The sequence below is a fragment of the Gossypium hirsutum genome, chromosome A06 (assembly GCF_007990345.1).
Source record: "Gossypium hirsutum isolate 1008001.06 chromosome A06, Gossypium_hirsutum_v2.1, whole genome shotgun sequence".
NCBI classification, from domain to species: Eukaryota; Viridiplantae; Streptophyta; class Magnoliopsida; order Malvales; family Malvaceae; genus Gossypium; species Gossypium hirsutum.
The window spans coordinates 72,429,616-72,453,242 of NC_053429.1; the positions used below are offsets into that span (position 1 = coordinate 72,429,616).

General features: G+C 36.3%; 1 non-coding gene across 1 annotated transcript; it reads left to right on the forward strand.

Annotated features, from left to right (window-relative positions):
* The first annotated feature begins 22,795 nt into the window (after positions 1-22,795).
* Positions 22,796-22,902, forward strand: LOC121231261 (small nucleolar RNA R71). The gene has a single exon (XR_005929325.1). It is a non-coding gene; the product is annotated as a small nucleolar RNA R71 (small nucleolar RNA).
* The last annotated feature ends 725 nt before the right edge of the window (positions 22,903-23,627 follow it).

The following is a 23,627-nucleotide window of genomic DNA, read 5'->3' on the forward strand; positions in this document are numbered from 1 at the left end:
AGCTAAATAATAAAATAAAAGGCCATTTGATGTATTTATCTTCTCATAGCTGAATATTAGGGTGGAGGAAGCTATTCAAATAGCTTGAAGCTTTCGGTCACTTTTGTACTCAATTGTAAGTCCCTTTTTGTTCTGTTTTTAATGATTTTTACGTTTTTGAAATCGTTGCAACTAGGTCTATCTAGCTCAGGAGTTATATTGCAAAATTGTTAAAGATTTTGAATAATTTCATTGATGAATACATGTGTGTTTTGAGGTTTGACGATAGATTATGAATATTTGTTATGAATTATACAAGTTTTATTAAGTGATTTTTAGTGAAAATGCAAAATAGGGATTTTATTGAGAAATGTGTAAATTCTGTGGTAGAAATGTGAAATAAATGGAAAATATGGGCTGCTAGTAGAGGTGTGCATGGGCCAGGCAGGGTCGAGTTCGAGTCGAGCCCAACTAAAAATTTAGGCCCGTTTGCTAGGCCCGGGCTCGGCCTGGTCCGAAAAATAGGCTTAAAATTTGGCCCAAGCCCTACCCAAATAAAAATGTTAAAACCCGAGCCCGACCCGGCCCGCCCATATTAATTTTTATATTATTTTTATATAATTTTAAAATATATATAAACCATCAAAAATACTAAAAATATCAAATAAATATTTCTCAGCAATTGAAAATAAATTTTAAAAAATATGTATACTTAAATAACACTAAAATAGATGCAACATAACAAGAAAATATTTCTAAAATAATAACAAAATTAACAAATGTCTTTAAAATAATAAAAAATTAACAATAAAAGAAGTTTTATACAATATCCAAACAATAACAACAAAATAGTGGCAACGTAATAGTAAAATAGTAGCAAAATAAGAAGAAAACAATAAGAAAATTATATTAAAAATTTTTTTTTTGTCATGTAGTGAATTCGGGCTGGGCCCGGGCCAAAAATGCCTTACCCGATGCCAGGTCTGTTTTTAAACGGGCCTTATTTTTTTGCCCAAGCCCATTTTTCGGGCCTATATTTTTGCCCAAACCCTCCCACATTTTGGGCGGGCCTTCGGGCCGGGTCGGGTGGCCTGGCCCATGCACACCTCTAGCTACTAGGGGTATAATGGTAATTCATCTAGCATGGGTTAGTCTTGAATTTCATGAATTTGTGATTTTTGTGTAATAAGGGCTATTGTGTAAAATAGCTCAAATGCATATTTTGGATTGAATTGAATAAATAGAAGAATAAATAAGCTGATTTTGATTACTTATAGATCAAGAAAAGAGGAATTCAGAATTAGATCGGAGAAAAAGTAAAGTAATTGAATAGTCGGTCCGTTCGTCATTTCCGTATACGAGGTAAGTTCGTATAATTGAACTTTAATGTGTATTTACTTAATCGATGGATAAAATTGAGATTGTAATTATTCTATTAGTTAAATTTGAAGATCTTAAATTAAATGTATGGTTTAAGTAGACGAGTTGCTGAATAAGACCATAGTTGGGCTATGGCAAATTAAAAAATAAGACCATAACCGGGTTATGGCATGTGAATGTAAGACCACGGCAGGTCCATGGCAATGTATGTGTAAGACCATAGTTGGACTATGGCATCGAAAAATCGATGTACTCGTATTGTAAGCATTTATAAACTCAGAGTTATTTGATAGGTGAATTGATGAGAAATAGATACGTATCGGTACAGGTTTGTATGAAAAACTATTCGAATAATGAATTAAAAGAAGTTGAGAACTTATGAATTACTATGTGGTTCCATTTTATGTTAAACTCATTGAATGATGCTTTAAATGCAAATTTATGTTATTTAGATTGAAATGTTAATGAATGATGAGATTATTTCATTTTTACATACGAACTTACTGAGCTTTATAGCTTGCTTTGTTTATTTTTCTATATTTTATAGTATTTTTAAGCTAGCTCGGACCTGGGGATCATCAGGGACTTCATCGCACTATCAGACATCTATTTTGGTACTTTTGAGTTGTATATATGGTATATGGCATGTATAGGCTTTGGTCATTTTTGTATGTTTGATGGAAATGTATTTTGGCCATTAAAGGTAACTTATGAAAGTTATGTACTTTGTTATACATGTTTCCATATGATATGGTTTAGGTTGAATTATGATACTCAAATGGTTATTATGATATGGGGTATTTATTTGGTTAAGATATGTTTGTTGTAGATTGGTTTTGGATTATGAATTAGTTGGATTATGGTACATGATATACATATGCGAGTTATGTCTAGAGAAGCAAGTTGAGTTAATAGGTATTTAAATTGGTAAATGGCATTGAATTGAGTATTGAAATGGTTGATAATGAAATGGTATGAATTGAATATTGGTTAATGATATTTGGCTGCTTATTTGTGTCTTGAAATGGAACTATTTGAACTTGTATAGGTATGTGCAAAACGAGTGCAAAATGGCTTGGTAAATAGCTTATTTTTGTCCACACGAGCAGAGACACCGGCTTGTATCTCAGCCGTGTGTGACACACGGTCATGTTGCACAGCCGTGTGTCCCCTGGTGTTGAAATTGAAGTCAAGTCAGTATGCTCCACACGGCCTCACACACGGGCGTGGGACTTGGCCGTGTGGCATAAGTTAGTATACCCTATAGGATTGGCACGGCCTAGCACACAGGCGTGTATGGCCATTTTTAGGGCACACGGGCTAGCCACATGGGCATGTGTGTTGGTCGTGTGACCCAAGTTAGAGAGTTACATGGGGTTTGACGCGTTCTCATTAACAGGTGTGTATTCACGTCCTTTTTTGTTGGAAGTCGGCAAAAGCCGAAAAGTCAAAACTTCCATATTTGGGGCCTCACGAGCATGCGATCGCTCGTGGGGTAAATCGAGCCCACGAAACGTGGTGAGCGATCTCATGGGCCTGGGCTGCAACAGGCCATATGGGCCCAATGGGCTCGTGGGCCGTGTGTGTAAACTTCACTGTTAAGTGGGATATAGATAGACTTGTCATGTCGCGCACACGACTTAGGTAGTTTTGGGCCACGTTGGGCCTAGATAGGCTGTGTGGGCCCAATAGGCTCCTGGGTCCCACACGGATTAAATCTGTAATTTGTGATAATTATTGGACTGGGTTATGCAGGTCACATAGCCATATCTAAATTTGGGCTAAATGGGCCACACGAGGGTGTGGGCCCACTTGGGCAGAGTAATGGGCCTTAGGCCCATTTGTACCGTTATGTCTATTTAGGCCACTTAAGTCGCTCGAGGTGACAGTGGACCTTCTGTTGGGTCATTAAGACCCCGATTTTTGAAATCACCAAAATACCCTTTAGTGTTAAATGACCGTAATACCCCTGTATGGTAGAATGACGATTATGCCCTTATGTTTCATATGACCGATGTGCCTATGATTTACATATATGATTGTGCTGAGTATGACTTTGCATGCACGTAATATTTATGATATGACATATTGCATGGGGTTGGGTTATTATGGACGGAGGAAGTGTACGGCCCGTAGCCGTCCTATATAAGGCTTTCGGCCTTTCTGTGATACTTATGGCTTATAACCGTTCTATTAACTAGCAGTGTTGCTGCGTTATTTACGGCCTTTAGTCGTCCTGCCTACGATGTTGAGCCGTCCTGTCTACGGCCTTTAGTCGTCCTGTCTACGGCGTTGAGCCATCCTGTTGACTTATTGTCGCAACCTGTGCTAAGCTTGGCGTGTTGGCTGGGCGGGTCGATTTTATCCCCAAATGGTGTGTTGGTTGGTATGGGTGGTGTGTTGGTTGGATTGGGCTAGAATCTGTCTGCATATCTAAATCTGATACTGATTCTGTTAATGGGCTAAGCCCAATTGATTCTGATGAGGGCTGAGACCCAAGTGAAATTGTACTGGGCTTTGGCCCACACACATTGTTCTGTTACTGTAATAGGCTCCAACCCAGACTGATTCTGAATTCTGTTTGTTTACTAATTGTTTTAGTTTAACTAGGGCATTACACACTGAGTTTTCATAAACTCACCCCGTTTATTAACTGTGCAGGTAATCCCCAACATGAGGAGGATCGGTGCTGCGAGGGACTCGGAGGTGGCCACACAATTGCTATTGTTTTCGATTTTCTTTTAAGTTATCTATTTACAAGTACTTATATTTGATCTGGGTTGTAACAAGGCCTCTTTTAATTTCTGGTTCTAAATTTGGAATTTTATATATTGTTTTATAACTGCTGGAGTAGAACACAGTTTTCTTTTCCAAAACAATACTTGTTTTTCAAAATATCATGTTTCTGCAAAAAAAGTTTTAAAGGTGATAATGTTTTACATGAGAATGACTTTTAATAAACCAACGGAAACTGAGGTTCACAAGTTTTAAAATGGCCAGAGGTTTTAAATAGTAAGAAGGGTTTTCAATGAGAAGATGGTTTTCGAAGAACATTTAAATGTGACACGTCAGATTTCGACCATAGCGTCTAGGCCGAGTTTAGGGTGTTACACATAATCACATAGTTCCTAGTGACATGTCACATTGTATCCTAAATTATTCCTAAGGTTCAAAGGGATTTTCTCGATAACGCATATTTGTCGAACTCGTTCATAATGTCATGCTCATAGAAAATAAAGTCATTCATACACTCGTCGTAATAATTAAACATAGAGATTCATACATAAATTGTAACACCCCAATCCCGTATCCGTCGCCGGAATAGATAAAGGGGCATTACCAGTCTTGAAACTCATATCAGAACAGTAAATTTTTTTTTGAACATTCCTTTAGATAAGTACTAGAGACAGTCAGGGATACAATTTAAACTTCTATAAGTACACATTCAAAAGATGTCATTTTCGCATGGCTTATATACATTAACCAAATATCCTCTCACTACTAGTCTATTCTATACATGCCATAAGATAATCCAAAACGTAGCAGTACCAAACAATGGATAGTGATAGTGTGACTAGTTGCTGATGATCCCCGAGCCTGTAGCTTCCAAATGAGATCTATAAAACAGAGGAAACAAAGTACACGGAGTAAGCATTACAATGCTTAGTAAGTTTTAAGCAGTGTCAACAGATAACAATCAAATTATAACATAGTTGTTCGTATTTTTATTTCACTCTTCCTTCGGGCATACCATCCCTTTACCGAATATGCACATCTCATCATATATAATAGGCAGATAAATTCTCACTTGATAGTGACCTCTTATGATCATAGGTACATTACATATCTTTTTTTTTTCTGACTTTCCACATTGACCAAATGCACAATAATCATAGAACAGTCTTATTGCTTTACTCACATGTGCATCACATAACGACCTTGTGATTTAGTCTAAATCAAACTTAAATATAATCTCAAAATACATACCTGACCAACTTAACGCATTGAACGTATTTATTACCAATTGTTACTGTGAAGTTGTATAATCTTACGCTTTACTTGAATCTTCAGCAAAACCTTTAGTTTGAGGCTTACCTGGACAAAATCTCCACACGTAGTCATCGGGTCTTTAGAGCTCGGATATAGTACGAGCACGAAGCTTACGGACATTAATCAGTGATAATATTCTCGTATAAAGCCTGCGGGGTTTTAACCCGGATATAGTACTGACACAAATGCCCTTCGGGACTTATCACATTTATACACTTTCACATCCATCACGTTGGCCACTCGGCCCTGTCACATATATATACTTTCACATTCATCACATCGGCCATTAGGCCTTATCACATATATACACTTTCACATTCATCACATCGGCCATTAGGCCTTATCACATATATACACTTTCACATTCATCACATCGGCCATTAGGCCTTATCACATATATACACTTTCACATTCATCACATCGGCTATTAGGCCTTATCACATATATACACTTTCACATTCATCACATCGGCCATTAGGCCTTATCACATATATACACTTTCACATTCATCACATCGGCTATTAGGCCTTATCACATATATACACTTTCACATTCATCACATCGGCCATTAGGCCTTATCACATATATATACACTTTCACATTCATCACATTGGCCACTCGGCCTTATCACATATATACACTTTCACATTCATCACATCGGCTATTAGGCCTTATCACATATATACACTTTCACATTCATCACATCGGCCATTAGGCCTTATCACATATATACACTTTCACATTTATTGAAATATACTTCACATACCACATATACTATCATGTACAGACTTGGTATTGGCCGAATCTACATCCCTCACTTTCCAATGAATAATTTAATTTTACGCCATACTATCATTTCATATTCGAATACTCATAAGCTTACAATATCACGATTTAGAATTCAATTATGGGTTTAATCAATAGCTTATGAGCAACTAAAACAAGTTTTATCCATGTTTACAACAAAATCACATATTCACTACGAGCTGTTTTCCTGAGCAATGGTCACTAAATTATTTATAACCGGAGCTACAAAACTCCAAATCACTTTCCGTTAATTTTTCCTGAATTTAGACTCGTATATCTTCCATCCATAAAATTTCCATAATTTTAGGTTTGGCCAATCAATACCAGATTTTTCTTAAAGTTTCCCCTGTTTCACTGTTTGACTAATCTGACCACTCTTCACTACGAATCAAATTTCTCATTTTACAAAATTCAAAATGTGTTGTATTTGATTTCATTTGAAACTAGACTCATTAAGGAGTCTAAGCATATAAATTTTATCTTATAACCATTTTTGTACAATTTATAATGATTTTCTAAATACAGAACAGGGGATTTCGGAGTCATTCTGACACCGTCTCACACAACTTTAAATATCTCTTTATAGGAAATTTCTTTGCTCACAAGGTCTCTTTTATAAGAAACTAGACTAATTAAGCCTTGATTACATATTTTATTCAGCCTATAATTCCACACCAACAATTTATAGTGATTTTCTAAAATCACGTTACTGCTGCTGGCCAAAGCAAATTATTACAATTTGCTCTTAAATTTCCAAGTCCAAACACATATGAACTTACCATTTGAGTTTAAGACATATCATGGCCACATCATACCTTATTAAATCAACTCATTATGTCCTATTATGATTGAATTTACTCAACGTTTAATCACTTAAAACTTACCTCGGAAGTGGTCAACGACTAGATATCCACGGCTATTTGTTTACTTTCTCTTTTCCCCTATCCGACTTTGATCCTCTTTGCTCTTAAGCTTGGATTACACAAATTTAACTTATTGTTAATCAACTAATCAAGCATTGTATCATGAGCATATTCGGCTTTCACACATTTTAAACATAGTAATAATCATGCACATTAAAATCAAAATGCAATTAATCCCATACACAAAAATATAGGACACTTCACTTCCATCTACTTATATACACGTATCACATAAGACTATTTCATACTTTCTATCACCTAAACAAACAACAAATTTTCCAATTAATTTCTTGAGTCCACATTCGGCATCTATATCCACAAAAACACATTAGCCAATTACTATAAATCATCTAAACATTTTTCACTTCAATCACACATACATATCATGCTAGCACATAACACCATGATTTTGTCCTAATTTGGAGAGCCAATAATTTAAGTATTACAGCAGCATATTAATTAGCTAAGTACCATAAATTTGTCCTAATTTGGACAGCCAATAATTTACAGCATTACAGCAGCAAATTAATTAGTAATAAACTATCTTAAGTTCAATTTTAACTCCCTCATGCAGCAACCAGACAGCATGCAAGTTAACTTCCAACATTCGGTCAAAGCATTTAAATAAAAGAATATGCATGCTAAATTTCCAGCATTTGGACAACATTTCAACTTGAAATTTTCCAGCCTTTCACCTTCAATATTTCGAATATTCAAAAGCAAAAAGAAGAGTACAACTAATCAATTAAAATTTTTGAACATAATTCAAGGTATATGTTCAACTAAATATTCATGTTAACTCATAATCAATAAGATATTAAGTAGAAAATAAAAACATTATTAGCATGCATGCTATCTACATACAACAACCATTCGACTTCCATCTATTATCAACCCTCAATACACAAAACATCGAAACCAACATCAAAGAAATATAAACATCCATGACCAAATGTCATCTTCATCCATTTACAAAAATTTTGCCATGAGCTGACTTCTATACTTGATGACCACTCCAAATATACAAGGATTTTCAATGAAAGAGCATTAAACATACCTTAATCTATACATTCACCATAGCCGAATGCCCTAGCTTCATTTCCATTTTCTTTTCTTTATGGTTTTTGGCAAAAATGCAAGAAAGGATGGGTGTAACTTTGTTTTTATCACCATCTTCTATTATATTTCATTTTAATAAGCCAATTACTAAATTAATCTTTGTAATTTAATATCAAAACCTTTTAAATGGTGGTCCATTACCGTCCACTTACCTATGTAGTGGCCAAATATCATTTAATAATTATATTTCTTCTTTCTTTCTCAACATTTGGCAAGCACAAGGCAAGGATGTATGGCTTCCCCTTTTTTGATTTTAAAATTTAAACCATTAACTATTATAATATAATATATAATGCATATATGGCTATTCAACCATCATCATGGCCGGCCACTTACATAAAAATGGGGAATTTGACATGCAAATCCCCATATTTTAAGCCATGCAATATTTGACCACTACACTTCAACCTACCACAATTTTAATATTTTTCACATAAGTCATTTTTAACTAAATTCACATAAAAATAATCAAATTAATGCATGAAACTTTCACACATGCATTTACTCACATTATAAACACGGAATATATCTTTTAATTTCTTATAGGACTCGGTTTCGTGGTCCCGAAACCACTTTCCGACTAGGGTCAATTTAGGGCTGTCACAACTCTCCCTCCCTTTAGGGATTTTCGTCCCCGAAAATCTTACCGGCAAATAGGATAACGTCCTCTTATTGAATTATATCCATATAAACATTAGCTCATCGATAGCAATTGTAATTCATTACTGATTTCGCATCGATCTAAAAGATCATTTTCTTATCTTAAAACAAATACATAACTATTTCTACAGGTATGCACATATATCTCATTTTCTTGATTTCATAAGCAATAATCACTTAATTTAATTCACAAATGCATTTCAAACACATATTAAGCACATATTAACATGTATAATTCACATCATCAACCCACGTATTTGTAACCCACATTTCCATTCATGTATAAGCTGTAACCTGATCGAAAGTACACATATACTCAAACATCCCAATAAATATCCTTTATAACTCCATCATATCTCACTATTCAACTTAACCTATTTCCAACAGAAAATCAACTTCCACATACCTGAACATTGAATTCATTTAGCACATTCAATCACCGTTAACGATACCCGTATACAATCGATTTGGCATAAAGCCTCATATAATACACTGGCATGAGATTTATTCTAGCGCATAACTCGTATATCCAAAATTATCAACATTCATCAAAAATTCTTTCAAACTTTCGAATGTCGAAACTTAATCGAAACAATTTCTTGAACGTGATTAACAAAAATAGGGGTCATTTAGCAATAGCACATATGACTTCATATACCAAGCATTCCATAAACTAAATCTGTAACACATTTATAACATGAATTCATTTCTTAACAACATATTCACCATCTTAAATCAATGCCTTCGTTCCATACGAGGTCTTACATGAATCTTGTTTTACTCACTTAATGTCTACTGACCGATCTCGCACGCATAGTGCTTGGTTGAAGAACTTGCACTCTCAATGCCTCTAATTATTTGCACACATAGTGCCCTTATTCGTTTGTTGTTACACATTGAAATGACTTAACCAAGTCTATAAACATCATGTATGTACACCTTTAAACATATCCTTTCATTTAACTTTGAATTCGCATAGTAATGAACACTTAAACTTTGTTCAAATTACCAGCACGAAGCCTACTAGGCACGAAGGCCCGAATACACATCACCAGCATGAATGCTCTTCGAGACTTAGCCCAGATAACACCAGCTCAAATGCTCTTCGGGACCTAGCCCGGATATAACACCAGCTCGAATGCTCTTCGGGACCTAGCCCGGATATAACACCAGCACGAATGCTCTTCGAGACTTAGCCCGGATATAACACCAACTCGAATGCTCTTCAGGACTTAGCCCGGATATAACACCAGCACGAATGCTCTTTGGGACTTAGCCCGGATATATCACTAGCACGAATGCTCCTCGGGACTTAGCCCGGATACATCACTAGCACGAATGCTCCTCGGGACTTAGCCCGGATATATCACTAGCACGAATGCTCCTCGGGACTTAGCCCGGATACATCACTCTCAATTCTCATGTACATATACACATATAGCAATACACATTAGTATATCATTTACATCACTTGAATACAAACACAACATGCTTATCGACCATTCAACTTCCAATTCCATAGCCACATACAAAAATCACATTTATAGTCATAACACTCTTTCAAAATTGCATCACTTATACCCTTATAATTCAATCCAAATCGAAATTCAAATACGAGTACATGATACGTACCTGATCAACTTAATAATTTTGGCATATCTAAGTGAAGTTATATCGCAAATTCTCATAGTTAGAAGCTTGCTACAGCTCGATCGGGATCAAGATTCATTATAATACAGCAAACACATTTCAATAGCCAAAAATCATCACACTATCATTTTATCACTTTATGGCATGTATAAATAGACTCACGCGTGCTACGTTAGTCCTAGAATCGACTAAACCTGGCTCTGATACCAATAAAATGTAACACCCTAATCCCGTATCCGTCGCCGGAATAGATAAAGGGGCATTACCAGTCTTGAAACTCATATCAGAACAGTAAATTTTTTTTTGAACATAATTCAAGGTATATGTTCAACTAAATATTCATGTTAACTCATAATCAATAAGATATTAAGTAGAAAATAAAAACATTATTAGCATGCATGCTATCTACATACAACAACCATTCGACTTCCATCTATTATCAACCCTCAATACACAAAACATCGAAACCAACATCAAAGAAATATAAACATCCATGACCAAATGTCATCTTCATCCATTTACAAAAATTTTGCCATGAGCTGACTTCTATACTTGATGACCACTCCAAATATACAAGCATTTTCAATGAAAGAGCATTAAACATACCTTAATCTATACATTCACCATAGCCGAATGCCCTAGCTTCATTTCCATTTTCTTTCTTTATGGTTTTCGGCAAAAATGCAAGAAAGGATGGGTGTAACTTTGTTTTTATCACCATCTTCTATTATATTTCATTTTAATAAGCCAATTACTAAATTAATCTTTGTAATTTAATATCAAAACCTTTTAAATGGTGGTCCATTACCGTCCACTTACCTATGTAGTGGCCAAATATCATTTAATAATTATATTTCTTCTTTCTTTCTCAACATTTGGCAAGCACAAGGCAAGGATGTATGGCTTCCCCTTTTTTTATTTTAAAATTTAAACTATTAACTATTATAATATAATATATAATGCATATATGGCTATTCAACCATCATCATGGCCGGCCACTTACATAAAAATGGGGAATTTGACATGCAAATCCCCATATTTTAAGCCATGCAATATTTGACCACTACACTTCAACCTACCACAATTTTAATATTTTTCACATAAGTCCTTTTTAACTAAATTCACATAAAAATAATCAAATTAATGCATGAAACTTTCACACATGCATTTACTCACATTATAAACACGGAATATATCTTTTAATTTCTTATAGGACTCGGTTTCGTGGTCCCGAAACCACTTTCCGACTAGGGTCAGTTTAGGGCTGTCACATAAATAAAACATTCAAACATGATATATCGTTGCATTATTTACACATGAACTTACCTCAGTACAAAATATGGATAATTAATTTGATTTAGTCCAAAATCTTGTTCTTTCCCCAGTCTAGGTTTGGACTCCTTTTTTCTTGATCTATAATAGCAAATTCAGCTCATTTAATCATCACATTATTCAAATCAGTCCAAAAACTATATTTAGGCAAAATTATGATTGTAACATCCCGAAATAGGGCCTAATCGGAATAGTGGTTTTGGGACCACAAATCTAACATTGAAATATTCATTTTATGATTATTATGAGGCCTAGAATATGAGTATATGCATGTGTTAAAGTTTTATGAAGAAATTCTAAGTATAAGGTGTCCAATTGGAAATAAGGGAGTAAATTGAATAAATTGCAAAACTTGGATTCTAGAAGCAATTTGTATGAAATTGCTTTAGATTATGAATTAGAAGGTCTTGGAGAGCAATTTACCCAAATTCTAAATTTTTGGACAAAAATGAGCTTGCATGGATGAAATTTTAAAGAAATGGCATAAGGGTATTTTGGTCATTTGTCATTTTAATGAATTAAAATGGGAAAAAATCAAGCCAATCAGCCATTTTCTCCTTCATCCAGCCGAAAATTTGGGGTTCTCCATAGCTAGGGTTTCAAGCTTTCCAAGCTCAATAGTAAGTGCTCCCAAGCCCCGTTTTTAATGTTTTTTGTATTTTTGAAATCCCGATAGCTTGCTCTCTCCATTTCTAGCCATATTTCAAGCTAGGGTTCATGTTCAAAAATTTATCCATGCATGAATTATTTGTATTTTGATGGATTATGGAGGAATATGAAAGATAAATGTGTGTTAAACATCTTTTCCAAGTTGGTTTTCATGAGAAACCCTTATAGGGACCATTTGGCAAAAGATGTAAATATGTGGTAAAAATGAGAAAAATATGGAAATTTTGGGCTACCAAAATAAGTAAGAGTGTTCGGCTAGGCTTGGGTAAGATAAAATGTGCATGTATTTCATTATACGAGCCTAGGGACTAAATCGTAAAAATGTGAAAGGTTAGGGGCAAAACGGTCATTTGGATCGGGGTAGATATTAAACTTGTGATGTATAATTTGGGGTATTAATGAATTAATTTTGTTGTTATAGACCCCGAGAAACAAATTTCGGAGGTCGATCGTGGTAAACCAAGGTTTCGGAATAACCGAAATACAGCTCTGAAAAGAATACCAGGTAAGTTCGGATAACTTAAAGTAAACTCCTAATATGCATAATTGAATGATTTATGAATGCATGATGATTGCATTTATTATTAGCATGAAATATCATGGAAATGCATATTTGATGGTAACATGTGAAAAATGTCTCGGATGAGGTTGACAAAGGGAATTCGATGGATAAACCCTCATTGATATGTGTAAAGAGATCCTGCATGTGTTGCAGTAAGGATTTAGCCCAGGCGGGTAATCCGTGATCTCGAGTATGGAAAGGATCCAGCCTAACAGGTGTTCCTTGAATGATCGAGCCTCCCGAAGAATATATGTGCATTGAGGATTTAGCCCGAACGGGTAATCCTATTAGGGTCTGAATTTAGCCTAGACTGGTAATTCAGATCCGAGCTCATTAAGGGTGTTTGTCGCTATAAGGGATTTAGCCTGGACTGGTAATCCCGACATCACTTTATGAGTTTATAATATGGGGGATTTAGCCTGAACTGGTAATCCTGCCATGAGATGTAAGGTTCGCGGGAGTGCATATGTGAAATGATCATTCGTAAGAATTGACGGATAATGGGTATTCCATCGAGATTTCCTAGAAACTCAATAGGATTAATATGATGTATGTCAATAAGATGATGAATGATGAGCTCATCTACATAAATTACATGATGCTTTGTTATGTGACTAACTCATTGATTGAGTGCATGTGATAGGAAATCACTTCATAATTGATGATTTCATGATTTAAGTGTGGATTTATGCTAATTACTCGGTAAGTTTACTTTCCGGTTATTTGAGCTTACTAAGCATGAAAATGCTTACCCCCTCTCTTTTCCCTGTTTTACAGAGCTCGAGGACTCATAAGGATTGGAAGACGGCAACACACTATCAACTAGTCAAGCTTTGGTATAAAGACACTTATATTTTGTTAATGGCATGTATAGGGCTTTGAGATTTTGTCATATGTGTCATTTGAATTGCGAAATGAAGGCATGTAAAGATGTATTCATCTTTTTGTATAAGGCCATGGAAATTGGCATATTTGGAAGTAAGCTATGACCTGCCTTTATATGCATGTTTTGTTCTTATATGATGGGTTGCTACAATTGGCAATAAGTTCAAAAACGAGCCAAATTTTGAATGTACTACAATATCATAAGAACCCATAAATACTAGATGGGAAATAACTTTTTTGTCTGAAACCAATGATATGAGGTTTCCATACAACTAACTTCATCAAGATCATTTACAAGTGTATAATCATGTTTTACTTTGAATTTGGTATCTATTAAAAAAAAGAAGTAGAAAGGGGTGACTAAAGGCTTGGAAAATAGCCTATTAAGGTCCACATGGTTAGACACACGAGCGTGTGTCCAGGCCGTGTGTGACACATGGCCCATCCTTATGGGTGTGTGTTATGGCCGTGTGTCCCCTGCACCTAAAACTTTAAGTTAAATTAGCACATGGGTAGGACACACGGGCGTGTGTCTAGGCCGTGTTAATTTAACAGAATGCTCAAGTTTTCGACACGGGGTGAGCCCACAGGCGTGTGTCTTGGCCGTGCTTAAAAGTCAGTGTTTCCCACAGGTTAAAGGCATGGATGTGCCCTAGGCTACAGGGGCGTGGGTGACCACACGGCCGCTCATACACGGGCGTGTGACACTTGTAAATAAGGAAATTTTCTAAAGTTATTAAATGTTCCTGGTCCTATCCCGAACTATCTCTATGTATATTTAGGGCATTGAAGGCCCATTTAGGGGACAAGATGTGAATGCCTAAAAGTTTCAGATCTGAGCTAAACTTGGTGAGTCGATTCAGTATGTTTTAAATGTAGAGTTCCGGTAATACCTCGAACCCTATCCTGATAATAGATACGAGTGTGGGGTGTTACAATGATTTTGCCCTAAACTTTCACATATTTGCAAATTCGTCCCTAGGCTCGTAAAATGAAATGTGTTCAGTTTCTTTGTTATCCAAGCCTAGCCGAACTTATAACATACTTATAGAATCCCACATTTCTCATTAAATCATACATCTTACTACCCATTTTACAAACTTTACAAATAAGTCATTTTTAGCCATTTTCACTAGAAATCACTTGGTAAAAGATGTTTATCACACATAAAACATTCATATTCCTCCATTAAACATCAAAACACATGCATATCATACATGGGTCAAATTTCAAACATGAACCCTACTTTAAAATAATGGTAGAAATAGGTAAATCAGGTTACGAGGACTTCAAAAATGTAGAGAGCATTAAAAACGGGGCTAGGATGTACTTACAATCAAGCTTGAAAGATGAAAAAACCCTAGCTATGGATAGCTTGAGAATTTTGGCCAAGGGTTGGAGAATATGGACAAATTTTGGCTTTAATTTCCCATTTTATTCTTTTATTAACCAAATGACAAAAATGCCCTTAAGGCTTTTCTTTAAAATTTTCCTATTCATGCCCATTTTTGTCCATAATTATAGAAATTGGATAAATTGCTATTTAAGGACTTCTAATTAATAATCTATGGCAATTTCATGCTTAAGGCTTCTAGAACTCACATTTTGCAACTTTTGCAATTTAGTCCTAAATGTCAAATTGGACACTTTATCAATGAAATTTTCTCATGAAATTTTCACACAAGCATGCAATCATATCATAGACCTCCTAATAATCATAAAATAATTATTTTTACTTCGGATTTATGGTCTCAACACTACTGTTTCGACTAGCCCCTAATTCGGGATGTTACAATTCTCATCTCTTAGGGATTTTCATCCTCGAAAATCTTACCGTGAAAAGGTTTGGGTATTGGTTTCTCATGTTTTCCTTGGTCTCCCATATAGCCTCTTCAACCCCATGTCTTTGCCAAAAAACTTTCACAAGGGCAATACTTTTGTTTCTCAATTGTTTTACTTCCCAGGCTAAAATCTTAACCAGCTCTTTGCCATAAGTTATATCCGGTGAAATCACATGCGAAGGATCAGATCAGTATCGATGCAACATAAACACATGGAACACATCATAAATCTTTTCCAATTTAGATGGTAAGGCTAACCAATAGGCAACTGGCCCTACTCTCTCGGTGATCTTATACGGTCCAAAAATCGTGGACTTAATTTGCCTTTTCTACCAAATCCCAAAACCTTTTTCCATGGAGACACTTTTAAAAATACCTTATCACTGATCTAAAACTCAATCTCTTTCTATTTTAAATCCGCATACAATTTCTGTCTATCCGAAGTGGCTTTTAAATAATCACGTATTACCTTTACTTTTTCTTCGGTTTCTCTGACTAAATCAACTCTGTGAATCTGTTTCTCTCTGAGCTCGGTCCAATACAAAGGCATTCGGCACTTACGCCTATACAATGCTTCATAAGGCGCCATTTTCAAACTCAACTGAATACTGTTGTTGTAGGCAAATTCTACCAACGGTAAATACTTTTCCCAATTACCTTGGAATTTAAGGGCACAACACTGCAACATATCTTCAAGAATTTGAATTACTCACTCAGACTGACCGTCAGTCTGTGGATGGAAAGCGGTACTAAAATTCAACTTTGTACCTAAAGCCTCCTGCAACTTCTTCCAAAATCGCAAAGTGAATCTTCGATCTCTATCTGATATAATCGATAAAGGCACTCTGTGCAACCTTACTATTTCAGAAGTATACATTGCGGCTAACTTATCAAGTGAATAGTTAGTGCATACCGGGATAAAATGAGACAATTTTTTCAATCGATCTACAACAACCCATACAACATCTTTCTTTCTTGGTGTCAAAGGCTAACCCGTCACGAAATCTATAGTAATACGGTCCCATTTCCACTCAGGTACCATCACAGGCTGAAGTAAGCCTGAAGGTACTTGGTGTTCAACTTTCATTTGTTGACAAATTAGGCATATCGAAATGAACTCGGAAATATCTCTTTTCATACTCGGCCACCAATACAATTTCTTCTAGTCATTGTACATTTTTGTACTATCTAGATGCATAGACAAATTACCACTATGGGCTTCATACAAAATCTTCTAAATCAGCTCAGTATTCTTAGGAATACAAATCCTATCTCGAAACATCAAGCAACCATCAGAACTAATCCGAAAATCTAATTCCATACCCGATTCACATTGGATTCTTTTGGCTTGCAAATCACTGTCACTTTGCTAAGCTTCATAAATCTCTTGGAGAAACATTGGTCTAGCTCTTAACTCAGCTAGAATCAAACCATCATCTGATAAGGCCAACTGAGTGTTCATATCCCTCAATGCAAACAAGGATTTCCTACTCAAGGCATTGGCAACCACGTTCTCCTTCATTGGGTGATAATCAATCACTAGCTCATAATCTTTATCAACTCTAGCCATCTCCGTTGTCGTAGGTTCAAATCATTTTGATTTATTAAGTACTTTAGACTTTTATGATCAGTATACACACAACATTTCTCACCATACAAATGATGTCTCCAAATCTTCAACGCAAACATAATGGCAGCCAATTCCAAATTGTGCATCGGATAATTCTTCTCATGCAGTTTCAGCTGCCTCGAGGCATAAGCTATCACCTTGCCTTCTTACATAAGTACACAACCCAATCCATTCAAGGATGCATCACTATAAACCACAAATTCTTTTCTTAGTTCAGGTTGTTCTAAAATTAGAGCCTCAGTCAACAATGCCTTTAGTTTCTCAAAACTCTGTTGAAATTTTTCTGTCCATTCGAACTTGACATCCTTTTGTCACAATCTAGTCATCGGTGTAGCAATCATGGAAAATACTTTAACAAACCGTCTGTAATAACCAGCTAAGGCTAGGAAGCTTCTAACCTCTGACACATTCCTCAGCGGTTTTCATTCAACAATAGTTGAAATCTTACTCGGATCTACTCGAATGCCATCACCCGATGTGCCTCAAGAATCTGACTTATCGAAGCCAAAACTCACTTTTACTAAACTTAGCATACAACTGCTTGTCTCTCAAGGTTTGTAAAACCGTTCTTAAGTGTTTGGCATGCTCAGTCTCATCACGAGAATAAATCAGTATATCGTCAATAAAAACAACCACAAATTTATCTAAGTATGGTCGGAAAATAAGATTCATCAAAATCCATAAATACCGCAGGAGCATTCGTTAAACCAAAAGGCATAACCAAAAATTTATAGTGACCATACCTCATCCAAAATGCAGTCTTCGGTATGTCTGAATCTTTAACTCTCAATTGGTAGTAATCGAACCTCAAGTCTATCTTTGAAAATACTGTAGCTCCCTTCAATTGGTCAAGCAAGTCATGTATTTTAGGTAAAGGATACTTGTTATTTATGGTTGCCTTATTGAGCTATCGATAGTCAATGCACAATCTCATTAAACCATCTTTCTTTTTCACAAATAGCACTGGTGTGCCCCACAGAGAATAACTAGGTCTAGCGAAACCTTTATCCGTTAACTCTTGTAACTGGACTTTTAACTCCTTTAACTCCATTGGAGCCATCCTATATGGAGTAGTCGAAATAGGTGCAATACTCGAAACTAATTCAATACCAAACTCGACTTCCCTAATTGGAGGCAATCCGGGCAACTCTTCTGGAAACACATTTGGATATTCGCATACTACCAGCACTGGCTCAATTTTCAAATCAAACTCCTTTGTATTCAACACAAAGGAAAGATAAGCTTCATAAACCTTTCTCATACATCTCTGAGCAGTCATAGAAGAAATCACTTCAGGCAAGCTATCTGATTCATCTGATTCAACCCAAAGCATATCACCACTTTATTCAATGATTTTCCTTCCACGGTTTACTACTACATCATGCATGGTCAACCAATCCATACCAAGTATTATATCAAATTCATCAAATGAAAAAAGCATAAGATTAGCCAAAAAACATTGGCCTCTAATCATTAAAGGGCACTTCTTACATACTTTATCAACTATCACATGCTTGCTTAGAGGGTTTGACACTTTTATCACAAATTCTGTAGACTTAACGGGTATATTCATACTAGACACCAATGATGCGTGATATTCGTGACAGGTTTTAAATATTTATAACGAACCATTCTTGAAACTAACTATTATGACGATGAAGGCAAGTGTACCTATCGAACAGTAGTATAGTTTTAGCAAGACCAGATTGTCGAACCCAAAGGAACTAAAAGTACTAGTAATGACTATCCTTTTATTATCTAGCCTAAGAATAATAGGGTTTGTTTTAACTAGATAATTAACTAAACTAAGAAATCATAGAAAATAAATTGGGGAATTACTTTTGGAAAAATGATTGAATTAAGACAATACCTAAGGAAAAATCCACCCAAACTTCACTTGTTATTTAACTTTGAATCGGATGATTTATTCATTTGACTTGATCTGTAGAAATCCCTAAGTTATATTATTATCCCTCTTAAGACTAACAACGTCTAACCCTAGGTTGAATAATTGAAATCTCTTTGTAATTAACTTCCTAGGGTTGCATTAACTCGATCTATGGATCCCCTTATTAGGTTTCACCCTAATCCAGCAAAATCTTGTCACCCCTATCTCTAGGCGTGCAACCAACTCCGCTTAATTATGACAAATGTACTCTTAGACAGGGTCTGTTCCTCCTCTGAATAAGAGCTTAACTTGAGTCAATATCCTGGAATATCAAAACAAGAATTAAGAACACATAATTAAGAACACGTTAAATATTTATCATACAATTCAAATAATAATAACAAGATCTATCTTAGGTTTCATTCCCCTTAGATATTTAGGGGTTTTAGTTCATAACTAAAAAGGTAAACATCTGAGAAGAATAATGAATACAAAACATAAAGAAAAACCCAAAACTCCTGAAAGGAAATTGAGGGGAGATCTTCAATCTTGATGATGAATCTGGCTTCTGAGATGGATCAATCAGCTTTCCTTGAGCAGTTCCCTACTTCCTCCTCTGTGCCTCCCTTTTTCCTCCTCCTTTATGGTGTATTTATAGGCTTTGGAATGCCTAAGAGCCCTCAAAATTGGCCTTTTCCGAATTGGACTCAACTTGGGCTCGATAGGGACACGCCCGTGTGACATGTCCGTGTGCGGTTACTTAAGGTCGTGGTCAAGTTTGTTAAATAGGCACGGGCGTGTGGTCCACCCGTGTGAGTCGTGCTTCGATTCTGCCAAATTGACATGGCCGTGTGGTCTACCCGTGTGAGGAAGTCCAGGCTATACTGATTTCGTACGTTGGCCCACTTTCTTTGTTTTTAGGCCGTGGGGCACGCCCGCGTGCTCTAAGCTCAGCTCGTGCGTTTCGTAATTTTCAAAATTAGGCGTACTGGTGTACACGGTCATGTTGCACGGCCGTGTCGATTTTCGTTCGCTTCTCCCACGCCCGTGTATGCAGGCACACGCCCGTGTTAAATTGACAGGTTTACCCACGGTTTCAAAACACGGGCGTGTTTCACGCCCGTGTTATTTTGGCAGTTTCACCCAAGGCCATATCACACGGCCGTGGCTACTTATCGCATCCCATGTTGGGGAAGAAATTTTTTCCCTATTTTCACACGGCCATATCACACGGCCGTGGTTCATCCTGTGGTATGTGCATGGCCTACGGAACGCCCGTGTACCTGGCCGTGTGGTTCTGAAAAGCCTGTGTTCAATGATTTGGTTAGTACGCTAGATTTTAAAAACTAAAATTTAAAGAAAGTAATATTGTTAGTGCTCGAGTTGCCTCCCGAGAAGCGTTTATTTATAGTCTAAGCTCGACTTACCTTTCTATTGAATGGTCATGGTGTTTCAAGGAGTTTATACTCCTCATTCCTGCTGTGAATTTCATCAAAATAAGGTTTTAGGCGGGTATTGTTTACCTTAAAAGTGTCGAACTTAAGATGATTTACCTTGACTGTACCGAATGGGAAAATGCTAAGTACCGTAAGAGGGATTTCTTCATTCAGTTTGGCAGTGATAATGTGAGGATCTGCGACATCTAATAAAACTTTTTCTCCAACCTTAAGTTGATTTGGAAAGGTATTGAGCTTGTTCTGGCGTAGTTTTGGTTTATCATGTGTTCTCGGTTTATGCGTCCGCCATTCATCTAGCTCCTCGATTTCTAACCTTCATTCTTCACGAATAGGTCCTCTACTATTGCTTGAAAATGGCTCATGTACTTCCTTTAAACTCATTTCCCGCAAAGTAGGTTGCAGCATATTGTCAGTTGTAGTAGAATGGTTTAGACTATCACCTTTAATTTTTGATGTGTTGCCGGAATTGCGAGCTTGAAGGGTGATTGTTTCGTCTCCCACACGAAGTGTGAGCTCACCTGTGCCAACGTCAATAATCGTTCTAGCAGTTGCTAAAAAAGGCCTTCCTAAAATCAAAGGGGTGTTGCTATCCTCCTCTATGTCTAGAACAACGAAGTCAACGGGAAATATAAATTTATCGATTTTAACTAGCACATCTTCAATAATACCCCTAGGAAATATTATAGTTTTATCTGCTAATTGAATGCTCATCCTAGTCTGTTTGGGTTTCCCAAGACCTAGTTGTTTAAACATTTTGTAAGGCATGACATTAATACTAGCCCCTAAATCAGCTGATGCATTATTAACATCTAAACTACCAATTAAGCAAGGAATTGTAAAACTCCCTGGATCTTTCAATTTGTTGGGTAGTTTATTCTATAGAATAGCTGAGCAAACTACGTTTAGCTTCACATGTGAAGCCTCATCCAACTTCCGCTTATTTTCTAAAAGCTCCTTTAAAAATTTCATTGCGTTTGGCATCTGCGATAGAGCTTCAATAAACGGTAAGTTAATATGTAATTTTTTTAAGAGTTTAAGGAATTTACTAAATTGTTCATCTGAACGGTCTTTCCTTGTCGCATTAGGGTATGGTACACGAAGTTTGTATTCTGTACTTACCGATTTCTGCTCATTGTGGTCTACCTCACCTTTACCTTCGCTTATCTCAGTTTCTTGCCTTGGTTCTGGTTCAGGTGTGACTAACCCTTCCTCATCTTAACTAGTAATGGCGTTGAGTTGCTTCCTTGGGTTAGATTCTGTATTGCTTGGTAAGCTACCTTGTGATCGTTTAGAAATCAATTTGGTAAGTTGACCAATCTGAGTTTCGAGCCCTTTGATCGATGCTTGTTGATTTTTGAGTGCTGTCTCAGTATTCTAAAAACGAGTTTCTGATACCGAGATGAATTTGGTTAGCATCTCCTCAAGGTTTTGCTTTTTTTCTTGCTGGTAAGATGGTTGTTGGAAGCCCGGAGGATGCTGTGGCTTTTGATTTCCTTGACCGCCCCACGAGAAATTTGGGTGATTCCTCCAACCTGCATTGTAAGTATTGCTATAAGGATTGTTTTGAGATCGAGGATTATTACCCATATAATTTAACTACTTGTTCTCCATGTTATGGCCATAAGGTGGGTATTCTGAATTGCTCGAGCCACCTCCATTTTCTTCGTACTGCATTACTGGGTGAACCTGTGAAGAACTAAGAAAACCATCAATTTTCTTATTCAAGAGTTCTACCTGATTAGAGAGCATGATGACCGAATCGATGTTATAAATGCCGACTATTTTCGTTGGCTTTGTCCTCATGACTTTCCACTGATAGTTATTCAGTGACATCTTCTCAATAAATTCGTAAGCCGTCTCAGGTGTCTTATTATTGATAGTTCCTCCAGGGGCTGCATCAATCATCTTCCGAGTCGAAGGATTCAGGCTATTATGGAATGTTTGAACCTATAGCCAAAGTGGTAACCCATGATGAGGGCATCTTCTCAATAGGTCCTTGTATCTCTCCCATGCATCGTAGAGTGTTTCCAAATTCATCTGCACAAAAGAAGAGATATCATTACGTAGTTTTGCTGTTTTAGCCGGTGGAAAATATTTTAATAAAAATTTTTCAGTCATTTGTTCCCAAGTAGTGATTGACCCTCGTGGTAACGAGTTCAACCATTGTTTATCCTTATTCCTTAACAAAAAGGGAAACAACTGAAGATGTATGGCATCATCAGAAACGCCATTGATTTTAAATGTATTGTAAAATCTAGGAAATTTGCCAAGTGAGCGTTGAGATCCTCGTCTTGCAAACCATCAAACTGAACAAACTGTTGTATCATTGAATTGTGTGAGGTTTCAGTTCAAAATTATTTGCAGCAATAGTAGGTCTAACTATACTTGACTAAGTTCCTGTTAAATTAGGTTTAGCATAATCATACATAGTGTGCGGAGCAGGATTTTGATTAACAGCAATTGCAGGAGGTAGAGGATTTTCTTGGTTGTCAGTCATCTCCTCAGTTGGGGTTTGAATATCATCCTCTTGCTCGTTCTCTGTGTATCTTAAGCTTCACCTTATTTCTCTTTGGTTTTTGAGAACTGTGCGATCGATCTTACTGTCAAAAAGTAATGGTCCTGACGGGTTTCTTCTAGTCATAAACTATAAAAAACCTATCAGAAGAAAATAAATGAAGAATTACAAAAGAAAATAAAAATTTAAATTGCAATAAAAGTAAAATGGCTAAAGTAATAAAAATTGAGTGTCCCTAATATATTAGTTCGTGACAGTTTTTAAATATTTATAATGAATC